We start from the raw sequence: 20,563 nt of genomic DNA, 5'->3' as shown, positions 1-20,563 counted from the left end.
CAGTTATTGATAAACAAAGGCACAGATTTATCAAGCCTTGGAGAGTGAGAAATAGCACGGTGCTGAAGTACCAACCAATCAGCTCCTAACTGTCATTTTTCAAACACAGCCTGTGACATGGAAGTTAGAAGCTGATTGGCTGGTACTTTAGCATCGTGCTATCTATCCCTCTCCAAGGCTTGATAAATGGGGGCCACCGTGCCTTAAAGATGTCAGCAGTTCCTTATAAACTGTATTGTTGTATGCTTCAAAAAATGGCTTCCTCAACTGAGTAACCTAAACATAGACAAAAAAAAAAGAAATAATAATAATTATTAAAAGGTGATTTCTGTGCGTATTTGCATTGCTTAATAAAAGTGGTTTTATTTTTTGTGCTCTATAATTTTGTGCACAAGAACTGATGTTTCAGTCATAAATAACAGAAAATAAGGAGTAATCAACACTTTTCCAATAAATCCGGTTGATCCACTGTTTGGTCCATTAATCTTTGTGTTTCTGTTTCTTAGTATATGTTATTTGCACTTTATTTCCACCTTTCAGCACTGTTACAAATGCTCCATAATTCTAGAGGAATGCAGACTGAGGCTTGTTTTCCCGAAGTACATTGTAGTCGCAAATCACTTTCCTTGTCATGGAAACAATTAAATGGCAATAATATAGTTTACAATGACTTGTTATGTAATGGGTAATTACAACAAATGTGCTACAGTATTTGACTTTTCTTTCCATTTTCCCCATGCATTGTTAAGAACAGATGTGTCATTGTGTGCTGACACCATGCAGATAGATACAGCTATAAAATACATTGATCCAGATAAACCCACAAACTGCACTCTCTATCTGATTGCAGATGAAACGGATTATGCTACTACATGGTTGTATTTGCAGATATATTAAAGGAAATCACAGTTGCTATACATCAGAATTCTTATATGCTGTTACCAGTTTATGGGGAAGGAGAAAAAGGTACGGTTTTTATCACTGGATTATATCCACCACAAGCATTCTGTACAAATCATTTGGAAGTACTGTGTGCACATTAAGGTTGCTGATGTACAATGGAACGTATGCCAGTTTGCAGATCGTATTTTCTGTGTTTTCACACTGTGCATGTTCCGGAACCAAGCTATTGTTAGTACTAGTGAGGCACCTGAAACTGAAGGGGCATAACTGTGCTGTGCTGGAGGTTTTTTCACATAGTCAATGCATGGCGTGGGCATGTGGACAATTTGCAGGCAAACCACTTGCAAAGTTGTGCACAACTTTACATTCAGGCGAAAATACAAATTTAGTTCTGTGCAAATTCCCTATGAGTGTGGCATAGGGGATTATGCATATTATGTAATACTTGAGATAATGTACAAGAAGCTCCCTATCTTCCAGTGTACCACACATACTCGGGCATTGTGACCATCCTCCGTATACCAACAATTGTTTCACTTTAACTTCACTGCATAAATTACAGGCACCAGCCTTCTGGGCACCCTGTTTAGTTTTCATGAGCAGTTCTCATTGACCCACTTTCAATCAGCTAATGGAGGCCAGGGCGTTAGTCTAGTATTCTGTTCTTTCTGGACCCAGCTGCCTCCTGCTTCAGGATAACTGTCTGTAACATAGCCCTTCATCCAAAAGGGATGCAGCTTCATTACTCCTAAAATCTCATTATGATTGTTTCTCATCTTGTTCTCCTGCTTTTATGGTTTTCCTGCTTTCACAACTGTCTTTTATTCCATTTTCCTACTTTTATTGTGCTATTGCATTTACCCTTTTCTTGTTGACATGTAGTTAAATGGTTAAAATCTACAAGCTGTCTCTTAACTGAGTGTTATTGTGCATGACACAATAAAATTACATGTCTGAGTCAGACTTAAAGGTCAGGCTTATTAAACGGCAGGTGCATGTTGTTTACTTTGCTCCATTAAAGGGTCTGTATATGCTCAAGCCTGTCACCATGTTATTGAAACATCACAGTGCTGTATGGCTGTACTGTAGTTAGCCTGTGAGAGGTTGATACTTTCTTATATTGACTTCAGTTTATCTTATGTAACCTCCCCTTCTTAGTTCCAATGAGGGGAGTTAATCATTACCCTTTATATTGAGAAGTTTTCAGTATAGTGCCTCCACCCAAGTCTAAGATATGTTATCCTTGAATCAGACTTTGGAATGTGTCCAAGGTGAATAAGGACTCGATAACTATACACATTTAAAACGCTTTTCAATTTATTTGACAAGAACACTTTGCTTCTGTTCTCAGTTCTCATGGAGATAAAAGTAGCAGTATGCAATATTTAACACATTACAATAGCATCTAATTCACTGTGGTATTAAAATATTAAAGTACACAAAATTAACTCTGTAATACTACTTTAGTAACTATTTTTTTATACAATAACTTATTAGTTAAGATATGGTAATAAAACATTCCAGCACAATAAATGTATATTTCTAAATACCGCCCCTGGCTGTGCCTGCTGTGCTTGTGTCTCCTTCTACCTGCACTACAGCAGTAGGGGGCAGATTCTGGAGCCTCCTTTTGGGCAGCATGGGGACAGACTCTGCTCACCTCCATTCTCCGCCAGCAGCAGCAGGTCTCCCAGCAGCTGCGCTGCTGCTGGGAGAGCTGCTGCTTGTGGTGGAGGCTGGAGACCAGCAGAATCATCCCTGGCCAGCAGTACCAGTTTAGGAATGGGCTCTACATGGCGCAGTTTAGTAACAGGCTGCAGGCAGGTAGGGTTAGGGGGGGGTTGGAGATTAGGGTTAGGGTAATAACCTAACAGTTGTCGGGATCCTGCACATCAGAATGACTCTGTCGGTATTCTGACCGTCATCATCTCAAGTGCCAGGATTCTGATACCATCCCTCACAGTGGTTGAAATGGAAATTTTGAAGTGGGGGTACGGAAAAGTGAAGGTTGCAATTATGTGTGCGTCGAAGGCGCGTGCGCTCCACATAAGAGGTCGTGTCCTTCAGTGTAGTTTACCACACCATATACCCCTTATACACCACAATAGTAGGACCCCTTATACTGTCAAGTACTGGTGCCCATTTCACATTATACCACACAGTATGTGCGGAAATTCACATTATAGCACACGGTATGAGCCAAAATTCACATTATAGCACACGGTATGAGCTGAAATTCACATTATAGCACACAGAATGAACTAAAATTAACATTATAGCACACAGAATGAGCCGAAATTCACATTATAGCACACGGAATGAGCTGAAATTCACATTATAGCACACAGAATGAACTAAAATTATAGCACACAGAATGAGCCAAAATTCACATTATAGCACACGGAATGAGCCGAAATTCCCATTATAGCACACGGTATGAGCCAAAATTCACATTATAGCACACGGTATGAGCAGAAATTCACATTATAGCACACAGAATGAGCCGAAATTCACATTATGCCACATGGAATGAGAAAAAAATCAGGAAGAGTGACAGCAGGGACATAGGGACAGGGAGAGTGAAAGAGGGACAGGGAAAGTGACAGTAGGGACATAGGGACAGGGAAAGTGACATCATAGACATAGGGACAGAGAGAGTGACATAGAGAGGGACAGGGAAAGTGACAGCAGGGACATAGGAACAGGGAGAGTGACAGAGAGAGGGACAGAGAAAGTGACAGCAGGGACATAGGGAAAGGGGGAGTGACAGAGAGAGGGACAGGGAAAGTGACAGCAGGGACATAGGGAAAGGGGGAGTGACAGAGAGAGAGAGAGAGAGAGAGAGAGAGAGAGACAGCAAGGGCATACAGTAGGGACTAGGGAGAGAGAAAGGCAGCAGGGTAAGATTACCTCTTTAGTAACGGCGGTGCTGAGAATGCTGTGGTCTGCAGTGCGGTGGATGAGGAGGCTGTGGTCGGCATGGTGCGGAGGAGGCAGAGGTGCAGAGAAGGACTGAGGGCGGAGGCGGCGTGGCTGAGGGTGGTGGAGGTGTAGCGAGGATGTGGCAGAGGGCAGCGGCGGTGCAAGGAGGAGGAGGCTGTGGTCGGCGGCACTGCGGCTCCTATAACTGCGTTGCTACTATTTCAAATCTAACGTGGACCGGCAGCCAATCAGGAGCGGTACACCACAGAAGAGCCGCTTATACATGATACACCACAGAAGAGCTGCTTATACACATTACACCACAGAAGGGATGCTTATACACGTTACACCACAGAAGAGATGCTTATACACGTTACACCACAGTAGAGACGCTTATATACGTTACACCACGGAAGAGCCTCTTATACATGTTACACCACAGTAGTGACGCTTATACACGTTACACCACAGAAGAGATGCTTATACACGTCACACCACAGAAGAGACACTTATACACGTCACACCAAAGAAGAGACGCTTATACATGATACACCACAGAAGAGCTGCTTATACACGATACACCACAGAAGAGACGCTTATACACGTCACACCACAGATGAGCTGCTTATACACGATACACCACAGGAGAGACGCTTATACAAGTTACACTATGGAAGAGCCGCTTGGGGGGAGGGATGGAGCTGAGGGGAGAGAAGGCCAAATAGCAGTATAGGGGGATGAGCAGTGAGCGGCGGTAAGCTGGGGGTGGTGAGCGGACAGCAAAAGTAGGCTGGACCCCATGGTGAGCTCAAAATCTGGTGCCCAATCATATTTGCATCAGTGACAGGGGCGTGCTTTCATATGGGCTGAAAGCACGCCCCTGTCACTGAGGCATTTATACTAGCGCCGCTTATCCTGCTTTTTTTAAAGGGCTTTTACAGCCCTCTCCTTGGCCCCGCCCCCTGACCGCGCCCCACTTCCGGCCCTTTGTCATTATCCGTAGGATGCATCGCTCTCGGTGCCTCTAAAACAAATTTTAACCTTTTTTATCATGTAAAAATTATTACAATAATATACAGTATATACTTATGACAGAATATATGTCATAAGTATCTTCTTTATATTATTGTAATCATTAATGACAGGGGAGAATGACAGGGGAGGAACTGCCTCCCCTGACTGCACGTCCCTGCAGTACATATGTTACATGCAACTTGACATGTACGTTTATACTGTATGTGCTGGCTCTCCCCTGCAGTCTTTTGTCAGCGCTGCAGCATAGTTGCCTACCCTCCCTCATTCTGCAGGAGACTCCCTGAAACAGAAGCAATCTCCCTGACTCCCTGAATAGTCCCGAAATCTCCCTGATTGCACCTTAACCCCATTATGCAGCTGTTACATTCTTGGGGGAAAAAATAAATCACGGATACATACACTCAAATGGGAATATCAGTGTAATTTCCCTGCATTGGTTATAAGACACAATGATCCCTATGGCTACAGTACATGTCTTTTAAATAAAGTTTCTCATGGCCACTTACAGTATATGGAACCTCTTGTAAAGCAGAATACACAAACAAATTCTGCAATATATAAGAGACTTTTCTTCAACAAGTACATCTTACTAACTTTGGGGCTCATTTCCATTTGGATATAAGTCATTTTTATGACACGCCTCTCAGATGTAGCAGTACACGTCCACACTGATACTGTAGGTGTTACTTTCACAATCTCCCTGAAATGCTTTTTCAAAAGTAGGCACAGTGGCGTCGCTTGGGGGAGCGCAGGGCTGCGGGGCATCCTAGCCGCCACTGATCTCTGCATCTCCGGCATGTCTATTAAATGAAGTGCCGTTCGTGAGCTCTAATTGGCTTACAAACCGGCACTTCATTTAACAGACATGCCGGAGACGCAGGAGGGACACAGGAGAGGCGCACGCGGTGCCCTCCGTGTCCCTCCTTCACAAAACAGCGAGGGAGCGGGGGTGAGTTGTACCTGGCTCTGGGAGAGCATATTTGGCACTGGGGGAGGGGGAACATATTTGGCACTTGAGGGGGGCATATGTGGCACTGGGGGAGCATATTTGGCACTGGGGGGCATTTTTGCCATTGGGGGCATGTGTGTACCTGGCACTGTGGGGGAATATCTGGCACTGGGGGCATATGTGGCACTGGGAGCACAGCCCTAGCAACAAGCATTACCCCCTAGCAACGAGCATGACATCCAGTGCATGAAACCCCTGGCAAAGAGCATGACACCCTGAGCATGAAAACCCCTGGCACCGTGCATGGAACCAAGAGCATGAAACCCCTGGCAACGAGCAGGTAATTTAAAAGTAATTAGAAGCCTTACTGTAGGACTTAATGTGTAATGGGCATTGCGGTGTGTGGCATAATGTATCACGGACATTGCGGTGTGTGTCATAATGTGTCACAGGCATTACGGTGTGTGGCATACTATATCACGGGCATTGTGGTATAATGTCTCAGGGGCATTGCAGTGTGGCATAATGTATAACGGGCATTGCGGTGTGTGGCATAGGGTATAACGGGCATTGCGGTGTGTGTCATAATGTGTCACAGGCATTACGGTGTGTGGTATACTATATCACGGGCATTGCGGTATGTGCTATAATGTATCAGGGGCATTGCAGTGTGTGGCATAATGTATCACGGACATTGCAGTGTATGGCATAATGTATCACAGACATTGCGGTGTGTGTCATAATGTGTCACAGGCATTGTATGTGTTATAATGTATCAGGGGCATTGCAGTGTGTAGCATAATGTATAACGGGCATTGCGATTCCTGTCATAATGTGTCACAGGCATTACGGTGTGTGGCATAATGTGTCGGGGGCATTATGGTGTGTGCATATTGTGTCATGTGCATTATTGTGTGTGGCATAATGTATAAGGGCCATTGCAGTATGTGGCATAATGTATACTGGGCATTACTATAAGGAGGAAAAATGACAAATAATGTAAGAGGCATGAATCAGGATTATTTTTCTTTCCTGTGGTGGCCAACGTCTGGGCGTGCAGGTTGCAAAACTGCGGTATTAGGTAGTCTTTTCCTGCAATGCCACGCCCCTTTATGCAAAGCCATGCCCATTTCAACAAAGCCACACCCCTTTTTGCAACGCAGATTCATAGCTTGACTAGTTCCAATTATGGGGGGGGGGGTCTGCCAGAGAATTTTTTGGCTTGGGGGAGAAAAATTTCTAGTTACGCAACGGAGTAGGCAAGTATGGGCAGCAGCCACCGCTGGTTGTACAGTATGCTTCATTTAAACAGCAAGCCTATCCTTAGTTATAATGATGAGTATATTGTCAAGCAACTGTTTCAATATTGAGATTGATCTCTACATTTAACAAGTCAACGATACTGAGGCAACACAGGGTTAATGCAGTATAGCTGACCTGATAATTGAGCCCAGATTAATGGTTATTGCTACTGTGATACCTCACTTCTAGTTAGAACATTTACTGTTTATTTGTAAATATTGCCTTTAAATACATGTAATGGAACCAGATGATCATTGGTGACCATGGGATTAGAACTACAGAGCTAGCGCGTGGTGAATGTGAACTCTAACCTGCATGCTGACTACACAGATGTCACATGTGGCTCCAGAGAGAGGCTGGCTCATGCTGCCTAATGTGACAGTTGTTGGTCCATCCATCTTAGAGGAGAGATGGTGGCTGGCAGTGTGCCAGAGTTCTCCTCATCTAACCTGTATAGAGTGGCTGTTCATAGTGACTGGAGGTAGTGCAAGTGGTGTCAGAGTAGCTCCCAGCAGCTCCTGACATGGAGGTGGCTCTTCTCCTGACGGGGCAGAGTAGAGAAACAAGCAAAGGATAACAGCTGCTGGTGAAGCACAGATGGGCAGCCCTTGAAACACTGGAGAAGTCTGTAGAAAATCAGCCCTTTAATTTTAGTTATCCATGCCAGATACTACAATAACTAACCCTGTACACAGTGCCGGTTCTACGCATACACTGGGTATGCAGCTGAGTAGGGTGCAGCATAGAGGAGGGTGCCCTATTCAGCTGCGCCAGCGACATGTGTAACACCGGCCCTACCACCTGATATGCCCCATGTGCACTGTAGTGCCTGCCCAGAGACTCACCGAGCAGGCAATGGTGTTGGCATCACCACGCCATGTCCACTCTGGAAGCGCACCCCACTACAGTAAAGTGAAGAAACACAAAATAAACTACCACTCCCAGAAGCCCTTGCTGTCCAGCTGCTAGGAATGGTAGTTTATTTTGAGATTCTTCATAGTACTGTAGTGCGATGTGCTGCTGGATGCGGCATGGTGGCGCCAACACCACTGCATGCTTGGTGACTTTCCAGGCAGGGGCTGCACAGGGGGCATATAGATTCAAATGTAAGAAGCATTACTACATTGGGCAAAATGTGTAAGGGGCGCTACAACTGGGCTTTTACCGCGAGACCCCTGTCACCTTAATTTTTTCAGGCATGTGCCATACTTGGGGGGGGGGGGTGCCAAAGTATATACTCGCTTACCTAAAATTTTGGCTCGGGCCAGCCCTGCCTGTACACTAGCGTACAGCAAGCTGTGTAGTTAATAAATAGATGCTGGCTGACATGTACACAAAAAGAGACTTCTACATAGCATAAATGATTGGATGCTGCAGACAGAAGCATCCTAGACTCTGATATACAGTACTTGAGTAATAATTAATTACAGTGTGAATTAGCCACCTGCTGCCCAAGATAAATAGTTGGTGCACAGAAAAAAACTGCTTATTACTATTAATTGACAGCTGCAGCTAATGGACTAGTGAAAAAGGTGCAGTAGAATTAAGTGTGTTTATAACCAAAGGCTATACCTAGGGAAGCGAACAGATGTCAGTCACCTAAGGAAGCAGAGCATGAAAGTAACCAGTATACCTATTGCTGGGCTATTGCCGGTAGTTATATAAAGCCTGAGACTCTTCAGGGATTACTCAGCAAGACATAAAGGGGGTAATTCAGATCTGATTGGAGCAGCTAATTTGTTAGCTAATGGGCAAAACCATGTGCACTGCAGGTGGGGCAGATATAACATGTACAGAGAGAGTCAGTTTGGGGGGGGGGGGGGTTATATTATTCTGTGTAGGATAAATACTGGCTGCTTTATTTTTACACTGCAATTTAGATTTCAGTTTTTGAACACACCCCACCCCACTCTGCACATGTTATATCTGCCCCCTCTGCAGTACACACGGTTTTGCTCATTAGCTAACAAATTTGCTGCTGCGATCAGATCTGAATTTTAGGCCCAAAACGTGCAAGGGTAATGTTGCTGCACAACTAAAGGAAGATTGTTACGTTACAATTACCTGCAGAAAGAGAAAGTCTGCAAAACTGCCTACACAGACTGATTCCACTGTATTTGATATTCCTAATTCCCTATTTATTTTATTCAGTTCACACTTCATACCGTTCTCAGGAAATAGCCCTTTTAAGTGCACTCAAAACTTTATAGCTAGCTATATATTTAACAGAGGTGATACAGGCCCCCAATGAAATTAATAGTTTGGATGTCATTGTTTCTGTTTATGCAATTAAGTGTGAAAAGTTGTCAAACATTGAAAGGTATTTTTAATGCTAATTAGTCAATGCATGCTTAATTCGCAGTTATTGGTGAATACAATGATATTCTCAAATTTACTGCAGAGAGAAATTATTTGAAGTGGTCCAGTTAAATAAATTTCTAAAAACTTATAGTGAAAATGATTGTCTGTGTGTAACCTATTTTGTATTGTATTGTGTAACAAGCCAACATCAAGATTTATTCCTGTAAGACTGCGTGATACTCTCAGAGGGTATCACACTACTACCTCCAATTTGGATTCTCCTGAAGAACAGACTAGCTAGCATGTTTGCATTGGCTTGAGAAAAGTGTATAGTGAGAATATGTAGTATATGACAGGATAGAAAACAGTATCACCTCTCCAGACTGTGTCACCTCATGACAGATCTCTGAGTACTGTTGCAACTTGGCACACAGCTTATATTAGGCCCCAGAACTCCTGTTCTTACATACCTAAGCCAACCATACATCCACCTGCTCTCCTCTTCAGGGCTGCCTCTCCTGTCAGAAATGTCTGTAACTCTGCCAAAGGGCAACACCTCTGTTCAATCATCTCTACAGGCCTCAGACTTCTCCTCAGTCCCTCAACACTCCATCTGGTGCTAGCTTTTCAAATTACCGATCTCTCCCCGTACTAGGTGCTGCACATGGGGCTAATCTCAAGGGATAATTTCTGTAGTATTTAGCAGCCGCTGCCCAGGAGTCACTGCATGCTGAGGCGACAGGGCAGATCATCTCTCGCCACCAGTCCCATCTGACTCCAACTTCTCCTTTGTGTCCGAATTTGAAAATCATAAATTAGTATGCCACGCCCAATTGGGATAGCTGACCGATAATCAAATCAATTCTAATCACATTACAGCTGTGTAACTGAAATCGAGTGCTGTTGTGTCGGGTATGAAAGGTTAAGATCAAATTAAATAAATCAATAAAACCAGCAATGGAAGGGTTAAAATAAAATGTAATTAAATAGAACCCATAAATTCAGTATTAGAAAACGAAAAAGTTATGAAAATATAAAGCATAGACAGTAAAGCAATAATTGGACAAAGTGATGCTTACCGTTACTTTTCAGACTTATTGTTGAGCAAGAGGGGTGATTTGAGAACCATTGCTGTGTTGGTAACATTCTCCTTTTGCCCTTCTGTGCAATTGCTGTCCCTACCTTACCCTGTCTAGTGGCAAGATGTCCAACTCTGTTCTTCTGTGTTGCTGACAGCTTCGGTGCACTATAATCGCACTTTACAAGTTACTGGACTCCAATTGCCATTTCTCCACTCTTCTCTATAAACTCCTTTGTGTCCCGTTTTTTGAATCCCCCTCTTTCTGTCCGCATGGCTCCCTCTCACCTTGCTCACTAGCCTCCTCGCTTCTGTTCTCTATCCAGACATGAAGGCTTCTATTAACTATTAGAAGTCCTTCATTGCGCCGTTATCTTACTGTAGCCCAGTGGTTTCCAAACTTTTTTGAATCACGGCGCCCTAGAATATCAGAATTTGTTTCACGGCACCCCTAGGCCAAAGATTTCTTATTGAGAAATTTAGAAAGAAATATTACATTAAGTAGATCACGTTTATAATTTAGTGATGAGCGGATTCGGTTTTACTCGGTTTTACTCGGTTCTCAAAACCGAATCTTATTGGCTATCCAAAACACGTGACATCAGTGAGCCAATAAGATTCGGTTTTGAGAACCGAGTAAAACCGAGTAAAACCGAATCCGCTCATCACTAGTTTATATATCATCCTTAGGGTCAGTTGTGTGGTGAGGGACAGGATTTGCTTCTGTTTGGCCACATATTTTATGACTGGCAGCCACCAGCACTGGTTTTGCCTATTATATTGACCATGAATAATTTGAATTGGTCCTGGACCACCAACCCAGGGCACCCCTGCAAGTGTCCCGAGGCACCCCAGGGAGCCACAGCACACAGTTTGGGAACCTCTGCTGTAGCCAGTCCTATTGCTTCCCCACAAATAACAGTATCAAGTATAAAAAAAGAACCAGACACATAAGAGTTTTATTAACCCCACAAAAGGGGGTTACACTTATATCACCTGTATCCTTTTCTCTTCATTAAAACCTTCCCTGGTTTGGAGTCAATGTGTGGACTAACCTCCTTGCTCACATCCACTACTTACTTGTAGGCATCTGCCAATATTTTGTTTTTCATTTCAACTGTTTTCTTGGATGTAATATGGTCTGTTTTCCTGCCTATATGGTTTTATTGTGTTTGTTACTGCCTCACTTACTGTAGGGGCTGTTTCTGAATTGGGTGCAAAGCAAAAAAAGGAGTAACTTTGCCCCCTGGTAGTACCATGTTGCAGTGCCAGTGGTCAGATTTAAAAGAGGATTTGGGTGGGGCATAATCTATCTCAAATCTAAACTACAGTATAATGATAAATGTGTCCAGTATTTGTGGGCTTCATACAAAATCAGCCAGTATTTACGCTGCACTTCTAGGTATACTTTCTATTTTTTTCTGTACATGTTTTATCCATATTTATTATTAGAATTGTTTCATCCTATTTACACTATTATCTTCTCTCTGTGGGTCTGATCCAGATATGCACGCAGCGCCAATGTTCATGTAGTTTGGAATTATTTGCAACTGCGCATGCATGAAAAATGTGTATGCACAAATATGTGATCGGGACAGACAGTGTCAGAAATGGGGTGGATATGTACTTGAGCACAGTGAGACAAAGGTCCTGATTCAGAGATGAACGCAATGTTGATAACCATTCTTCAGAGCCACTTGTGCTGTAATGGTCTTGTGACAGTGGTCATAGAGAGGATTTATCTGCAAAGTGATTGACATGTAGCCAGCGTTTGGGAGAGTTAACTAAGGGTGGCTACAAAGATGCAGGTGTGTTGGGGCCATTGTTCTGGCACATTTAAGTTTTGCACTGTGAATTAATTCACAGCAAGAGAGGGCGTGGCTTCTTAGGCATACTTGCCTACTCTCCCAGTACAGCCAGAATGCTCCCGAAAATCGTGTGTGGCTCCCGGCCACCCACAACAGTTGGCAAGTCTCCCGGAGCTGGCCCACTGCTCTCCACCCAGCCGCCCACATACGAGTGAAGTGGGTGAACCTGGCAGCATCATTGTAGCCGCACCCCCGCTGTACAATACCATTAATCTCAGCATTGTATAGCAGGGGCGTGGCTTTGATGATGCACTCACAGAGACATGCCCCAGCACACTCATGTACCACTCCCTAATTCAAGCCAAGCTCTTGGAGGGGGCAACAAACAACTCTATTAGCAGCACTGCAATGAACAATGGATATTAGACTGCAACAGAAGCAGCTTGAGGTGCTGCTCATAAATTCATCACACCATAACCTGGAGGAAACTCTGCAAACAGCTGATCCACATTATGGGGATACTAAAGAATTAAAGCACAAATAATCAGTTTTACCTAACCTGATTGATTATACAAGGAATGCTAAATTACTATAGCCATCAAGGAGTTTGACCAATTTCCTCTTTTTTTTCTATTTTTATCATAGTGTGGACCAGTGTTCTTGTAGTGAAAATTTTAAGGGGATTTCACCTAAAAGGAGGTGGACAAAAACAAGAATAGAAATTGAAAATGTTCTGAATGGCAATTGATTTGTTACATATCAATTGGATGACTGCTTTTTATGGTATTTTACTGTCTATTTGTTGCTTGTGTTCACAACTACAGATTACACTTTATTCGTTATATTTGCAGATTAATAAAACACATTGGGCGGTATCCAATAAGCCATGGTAATGTTGGCAGAGTGTTGCGGTGTCGGATAGGGATGTTAGTCCACACAACGGCAATTAACTAGGATGATTGGTTTATTCAGATGACAGAGATAACAGCTTGTAGTATCTAGAAGATGTTCTGCAGCAGCAGGAACTCACAGTATACATGTGAAGCAGTACAGCAGTGACACAGCGATTTAGTACACACAGGATGCGGCTGCGGGATAGACAAGGTCACACACTGAGGACAGCAGAAGCTGCACGTCAGTGTAGTTGTCTCTCCAGGAAGAACTCTCTCAGACTGTGCACTAAGCACCTCCTCCTGCACTGAGCTGACACTAGAAGGGAAAACGCTAGATCAGGGAAGCTGCCTCTAGTGCTGGGAACGGAGACAGACCACAGAGTGATCCACTATCTAACACCCCCCCCTTCCTTTTTCAAGGCTGTATGTAGTTACATACCTTTGCATAACACTTTATCAAAGATATTTTTCAAAAAAGTTTTTCTTGTAACCGAAAACACATTAATAAAGTATAGTAAGCAAACAGTAACACAAATCAACATTTCTCAAACGTACTCCAGTCCACATTTTGTCATGAACATATTCAGCAAATGTGATGTCCCTTTGTCAACATATTAGCAGCATTGCTCTCGCTTGCTACAGTATGTAATCCACATTGACAGACTTGTTTTGCACTAACTCATGGATAAAGTGATGTCTAATGGCAATGTGTTTGGACCGTCCATTATGCTTGGTGCTGAAAGACAAATCAATTTCTCCCTTGTTATCACACGCAATGCTGATAGTCTCACTGTGGTAAAGAAGGCTAAGCTCACATAGTCTCCTTTATCCATAAAGCTTCTTTTGAAGTTTCTGTAAGTGCAATGTACTCCGCCTCTGTTGTGGATAGGGCAACAGTTGGTTTCTTTCTGCTCGCCCAGCTAACGGCTGCACCTGCCAAAACGAACAAGTATCCCGTGTAGGAACGACGGTCATTCTTATCTGATCCCCAATCTGCATCACAGAAAACTTCCAAAGTCGAACCTTTTGACTTTGTAAACATCAACTTTAATGACCTTGTACCTTTTAAGTACCTTAAGATTCTTTTTTTTTATATAAATTTTATTTGTGAGAAAACATAAATATAAATGATAAACTCAGAGACCTACGCAGAGCCCATTGAAAATGTGAACAACCTGCTTACAAAGCCCAATTGGGGTGTCCAAGTAGGTCAAATGAGCACATATCTAAAGATAAATCAAATATAGTTAAGGATTTGCAGGTGTTGCCTCTCAAAATCATTCTCACATTTTATTTTAATATTAGAAAAAAATCAGTTAGAGAAAAGGAGTCATTAGAGAAACTACAACTTAGAGTGACAATAACAGGTAGAGAGAGAAGACAGGAAAGAGAAAATCAGAGAGAGGAGAGGATAGAGAGTAGGGGAGGAAAAGGGATGGGAGGAAACAATCCGACAGGTTATCCAAAGTTCCAATCGATAAGCCCAGGAGAATTGGACATATTAAACTGGCTTAATTTACTCCAGATAGTATGCCATCACATTAAGTAAAGGCAAGAGGGGTGTTAAAAAATAAGGACCATGGGCTCCAAACCTTTATAAATGAAACAGAAGAATTCTTCAGGATACTTGTAACATGTTCCATTGAGTAAATATGCCATATTTTAACTATTATCTCATCCATCTTGGGGATCCCCGAGGACCGCCACTGCGCAGCAATACAACATCTTGTTGCAAGGACCATGTGAGTGAATAGTTTTTATTGGTAGCGTGTAGACTCAGGGATGTCCATCGATAGAAGAAAATAACCGGCCTTAAAAGGAATTGGGATAGAGAGGATTGTAGATGCCAATGTCGCCATTTCTCTCCACAAGGGAGCAAGAATTGGGCATGTCCACCATATATGTAGAAATGAGCCGTCCATAGACTTGCATATCAATCACAGTGGGGAAATCTCGGGATTCATTTTGTTAAGTCTAGTTGGGACATAGTACCGCCTATAGAAAAGTTTATAGGTGTTCTCCTTCAGTCTTACATACATAGAACTAGAGGCCACTCTAGAATAAATTGAGGACCAATCGTCCGTATGTAACGTTTCCCCCAAATCAGATTCCCAGGCCTGTTCATGAGATTCTTTAGCCCCTGTAGCCAGGTGGGATAATAAAGAGGACAGGGTAGATATAAGTCTTTTAGTGGAGGCTTTACAAAATGCTAAGTTTTCGACCGAGGAAAGAGGTCTAGCACATAATTGAGAAGAAACCGCAGAGTGAAAGTGCCTAATTTGCAAATATTGATAAAAGGATTTATGAGGGATAGAATGTTTAGTTTGTAGGTCCAAGAATGTGGGGAAAGAAGAATTCTGAGTAATGCCGTTAAGTAGTCTGATTCCGCAATTTGACCAGCAGTTGAAAGAAGAGGCGAAACACCCTGGCCGAAAACCAGGGTTATCAAACAATGGAATCAGAGGGCTGGAGGCTAGGGCCAGGCCAAATTTCCTGTTTGCCATGTCCCACACATCTAATGTATGTGAGACAACCGGATGACCGAGTATTGTTTTAGGTCTGGACTTTCTAGGTATCCATAATAGAGAGGATATAGTATGTAGGTCCAGGTAATTTGTTTCTATTTCAACCCATGTTCTTTCAGATGCGGGCCTATTTCAGAGAATGCACTGAGCTATTCTGGCTGCTGGGTAATAGGATTTTATGTTCGGGACCCCAAGTCCACCCTCGGAAGTAAGTCTTTGGATCACTGGTCGGTTCACTCTGGGTTTCTTCTTCAACCATACGAAAGACATTATACTGTGCTGGATTCCCATGAAGACACAGGGGGGAACTCGAATTGGCAATGTTTTGAATAGGTAGAGTAGCCTCGGTAATAAGTTAATTTCTAATGGCATTAATACGCCCTATCCAGGAAATGTGATACCTTCCCCATTCCTCAAGGTCCTTCTGGAGTTGAGCTAGAAGATTCGGATAGTTAGCTTGATATAATTGCGAATACTTCTTGGTTATAGCTATCCCTAGATAAGATAAGGTTCGTCTATTCCAATGGAAATTAAAAGATTGTTCTAGGGAGTCCTTGGTCGCATGAGGGATATAGAAATCAAGAACTTCAGTTTTACTTGCATTTATCTTATAACCCGATAGGGCACTATAAGTAATAATTTCCTGAAAGAGATGGGGCAAAGAGTGGATTGGGTCAGAAATAGTAAGCAGGATGTCGTCCACGTAGAGAGCAATCTTATATTCTTTAGGTCCTATTCTAATCCCCTTAATATTTGGGTTAGCCCGAATATGCACAGCGAGAGGTTCAATGGAAAGGGCGAAAGTAAGAGGGGATAAAGGGCAACCCTGTTGATTCCCATTAGATATCGGAAAGGGAGGGGAGGCAACCCCGTTGGCCAGCACAGCTGCACTAGGTTTATCATATAGAGCTCGAATACCCCGTAGAAACTAATCCCTATAGATTGGAGGGCATAAAACATAAAGGGCCATTGAATCCGGTCGAAAGCTTTTTCAGCTTCCAATCCCAAGACCAGAGCTAATAATTTTTGTTTATAGATCGCATGAACGATATCAACGGGTATTATCACATGCTTGTCGACCAGATATAAAACCGACCTGGTCCGGGTGCACCAGGAAGGGAAGTAAAGGACCCAGCCTATTCGCCAATACTTTTGCGTATATTTTCATATCCACATTTAATAAAGAAATAGTTCTATAGTTAGAGACCGACTCTGGGTCCCTGCCCGGCTTTAGGATTACAACTATGCTGGCCAAGGAGGTCAAAGGGTCTAACAAAGCACCATCTAAATTTTTTTAAGAAGGGTGTGAGGACTGGTGCAAATTTCTTATAATATTGAGAAGTGAACCCATCCGGGCCTGGAGCAGCAGAAGATTTAAACCCCTTAATGGCCGACAAAATCTCCTCCTCCGATATATTTGCATTCAGGTCTAACACCTGTTGGTCATTTAATTGAGGGAGCAAATCATTGGAGAAGAAAGTGGACGGGGGGGGGGGGGGGGGATCGAAGATTGGTCGTGAAGTGGGGGGGAGTTAGATGAATTATATACAGTAACTTCTCATAATATGCTTGAAAATCTAAGACTATGCTCATGGGATCATAGGTAGTTGCTCCGGAGTCGTGTTCCTTGATTCTAGTGATCAGACCTGAAGCCCTCTTTTATCTGAGTTTACTAGCCAAAACAGAGTCAGCCTTATCAGCTTTATCATAATATTTTAATATTTTTGGTGGAGCCGTTTCAGGATATAAGCAAATTTACGGGAGAGAATAGTATTAAGTCTGCCCCTCAGAGAATTGATCTGAATCAGCAGAGGTGCCGTGGGGTTCTGCTTATGTTGAGTGAGAAGAGAGGAAATTTCAGTTTCGAGTTGGGAAATTTCTCTTTGGGCTTGTCTCTTTCGAAATGCTGCCCCACTGATAAATTTACCCCTGAGTGTAGCTTTTTGCGCTTCCCAGATAATCCCCTTTGACACCTCCTCCAATATATTAAAATTAAAGTACTCCGATATGGCAGACTTAACATCCTCAAAAAATGAAGGGTTCAACAACATATTGTCATCCAGACGCCACACGCGGGATCTGGTGTGGGACGAAAAGGTATCTAGGAGAACATAAGGCCCCGCATGGTCTGTCCATGAAAAAGGAGTTATACCCGCTGCCCCTACTCTGGACGCCAGCGGTCTGGAGACAAAGATCATGTCAATGCGTGAATAGATTTGGTGGGGACCAGAATAGTGAGTATAGTCTCTACGAGTTTTTAAGGCGCCAAGTATCCAAAACCGCTAGCTTCGTTAGCTCCTTCCAAAGATTAAATGAGGTGCGAATGACCTCGGGTGAGTGTTTTAAAGTCCTTGGGGCAGATTTGTCCAAAGAGGGATCCAACACAGCATTAAAGTTACCTAGCATACATTTTTCTATCTGTTTAAATAGTTTAGAAAAAAAACGTCTCTGACCCGTGTTGGGAGCATACACACTAACCAAAGTGATCTGTTCTGCGCCTATGGACCCTACCAATATAAGGTACCTGCCATCTACATCAGACACACATTTGGAAAGGACAAAGGGAACGTTGTTAGCAATTAAAATCGCCACACCTCTCTTTTTACATGGGGCGGAGGCAAAAAAAGTGTGAGGGAAACGCTTACCTCGTAGCTGAGAGTGTTCAGCAGTAAGGTGAGTCTCTTGCAACAATACAATGTCTGCCTTCTCCCGTCTACACGCCCCCAGTACCAGGGTACGATGTTTAGGTGAGTTTAGATCATTAACATTTATAGAGAGAATTTTAAACCCTAAGATACCTCAAGTATAGAACATATAGAGAAGGCTCAAATATCAGTGTAAGCCCAGGAAGGGGAGGTCAGTCGGATTTAGGGAGAGAGGGGCAAAATGGGAGTGTCAGAGAGAGAGAAAGAGAAGAGGGGAAAAAGAAGAAAAATAGGAACAAAAGGAGGTCTAAATAGGCCAAAACCCTGTAGAACCCCCCCCCCCCCCCAACATAGGGGTCCAACTAGTTCAAACATTAGAAATAATACAAACATATATCAGGGTAAGGGGCGGTTTATGTCTAAGATTATAAACCTATTCACATAAGCACGAGGCCCTCAACTCGAAACTAGAATTCTAAAAGGTATAACGTATTCAAAATAAAAGTTGAGGGTCGGGAACTAATCCGAAACACTAGCATCTAGAAAACAACAGAATCTAACAGTCCCACCTATCAGAGGGATAGACAATTACAGAGAAAAAGAATTATCCTGGCAATATCATCTTGTCCGCTCAGGGGGGGTTGGCATCATCCTGCCTGCCTCGATGAACCGTGGACCATTGTGGTTGCGGAGGATGGGTATGCTGAGGTATGGGTGTCCCTTGCGAAGAGGCAGACATGGTGTGGTCTGGAAGAATGTTTAAGTCCAACAGCTTCTGCCCTTGTTCCAGGGTCTTAGCCATATGAGTAGTGGTGTCAGCCAGGACCTGGAGCTGGAAAGGAAAATTCCATCTGTATTTGATATTATTTTGACGTAGAAGTCTTGTTACCGGCTGCAATTCACTTATTTTTTGAATGGTTAAAGGAGCAAGGTCCTGGAATATTTGAATAGACATGCCCTTAAACAAAATATCTGGAGTGTCTCTAATTGCCACCATCAGTTTCTCTTTGGTGCGATAGTAGTGTAGTCTCGTAATGATATCTCTCGGTTGTTGGCCAGACGCCGGTTTCGCCCTGAGAGCGTGGTGCGCTCTATCCAAAAGCAGTTCATTGTCTGGCAGATCAGGAATGATGTGTTTGAACAGATCTCGGAGGAAAGATGTGAGGGCAGTCGACGCAATTGTCTCCGGGACATTCCGGATTCGCAAGTTATTCCTCCTAGACCTATTTTCGATTTCTTCTATATCTTCTTGTTTTTCCTTGAGATCGTTGAGTTCAGTGCACAAAAGAGACAGTTCTCTGTTCACCATTCCTTGATATCTGCACAGGTCATCAGTTTTATTCTCCAAGGCGTCGTTCCTTGATCCGAGTGAGGTCAATCTCACCTTAATGTTGTCATTTGTAAGTTCTTGTTGAATCATTATTTTGATCCCCACCACAATGGTGGAAAGCATGGTTTTAATGTGTGGATCCAACGCAGTGGCGTAAGTTCGTCACAGTTGCCCGGAGGCAAGATAAATATTGGTGCCCCCCTATTTCCAATATTAAGATAAATATATGTATGTATGTATGTATGTATGTATGTATGTATGTGTGTGTGTGTGTATGTATATATATATATATATATATATATGTGTGTGTGTGTGTGTGTGTGTATATATATGGAGTGTTCTTAAAAAAATGTATATACTGTATTTATACATTTAATTGTCTTTTATTTTAAATCACACATCTCTTAGCAGTTATACCCAGGATTAGACCACATGACCTGTTACACTAACAGCAGACACTTTACTGATGGAGTTATTTGCTTCTATAGAGGAAGCATGAGAATTCTAACTATATGAAGTTACGTGTAATTGTCAGAGAAGTATATTCATATAGTTAAAATTCTCATATTTCCTATACAGGAGCGAACAGCTTCATCAGTAAGGTGTGTGCTTCCAATGTAATAGGTTGTGGTTTCTAATCTTGGGTGTGATACTTGTAAAATGTGTATATTCAGTATAATAAGGAAGTCGGTCACTGAAAAGACAGTGACAGCTATCAATTAACTTAATTCAATGGTTTCACAGAATGGGAGGACAGGTGCCCCCCTTCAGAGCAAGAGCCCGGCGGCAGATGACTACGTTGCCTCCCAGAGTTCTGCCACTGATCCAACGATAGACCTGGCGGAGATTCAGGTAAAGACAGACTACTCCTA

This window comes from Pseudophryne corroboree, chromosome 1, assembly GCF_028390025.1.
Source record: "Pseudophryne corroboree isolate aPseCor3 chromosome 1, aPseCor3.hap2, whole genome shotgun sequence".
Taxonomy (NCBI): domain Eukaryota; kingdom Metazoa; phylum Chordata; class Amphibia; order Anura; family Myobatrachidae; genus Pseudophryne; species Pseudophryne corroboree.
This window is presented reverse-complemented; position numbering follows the sequence as displayed.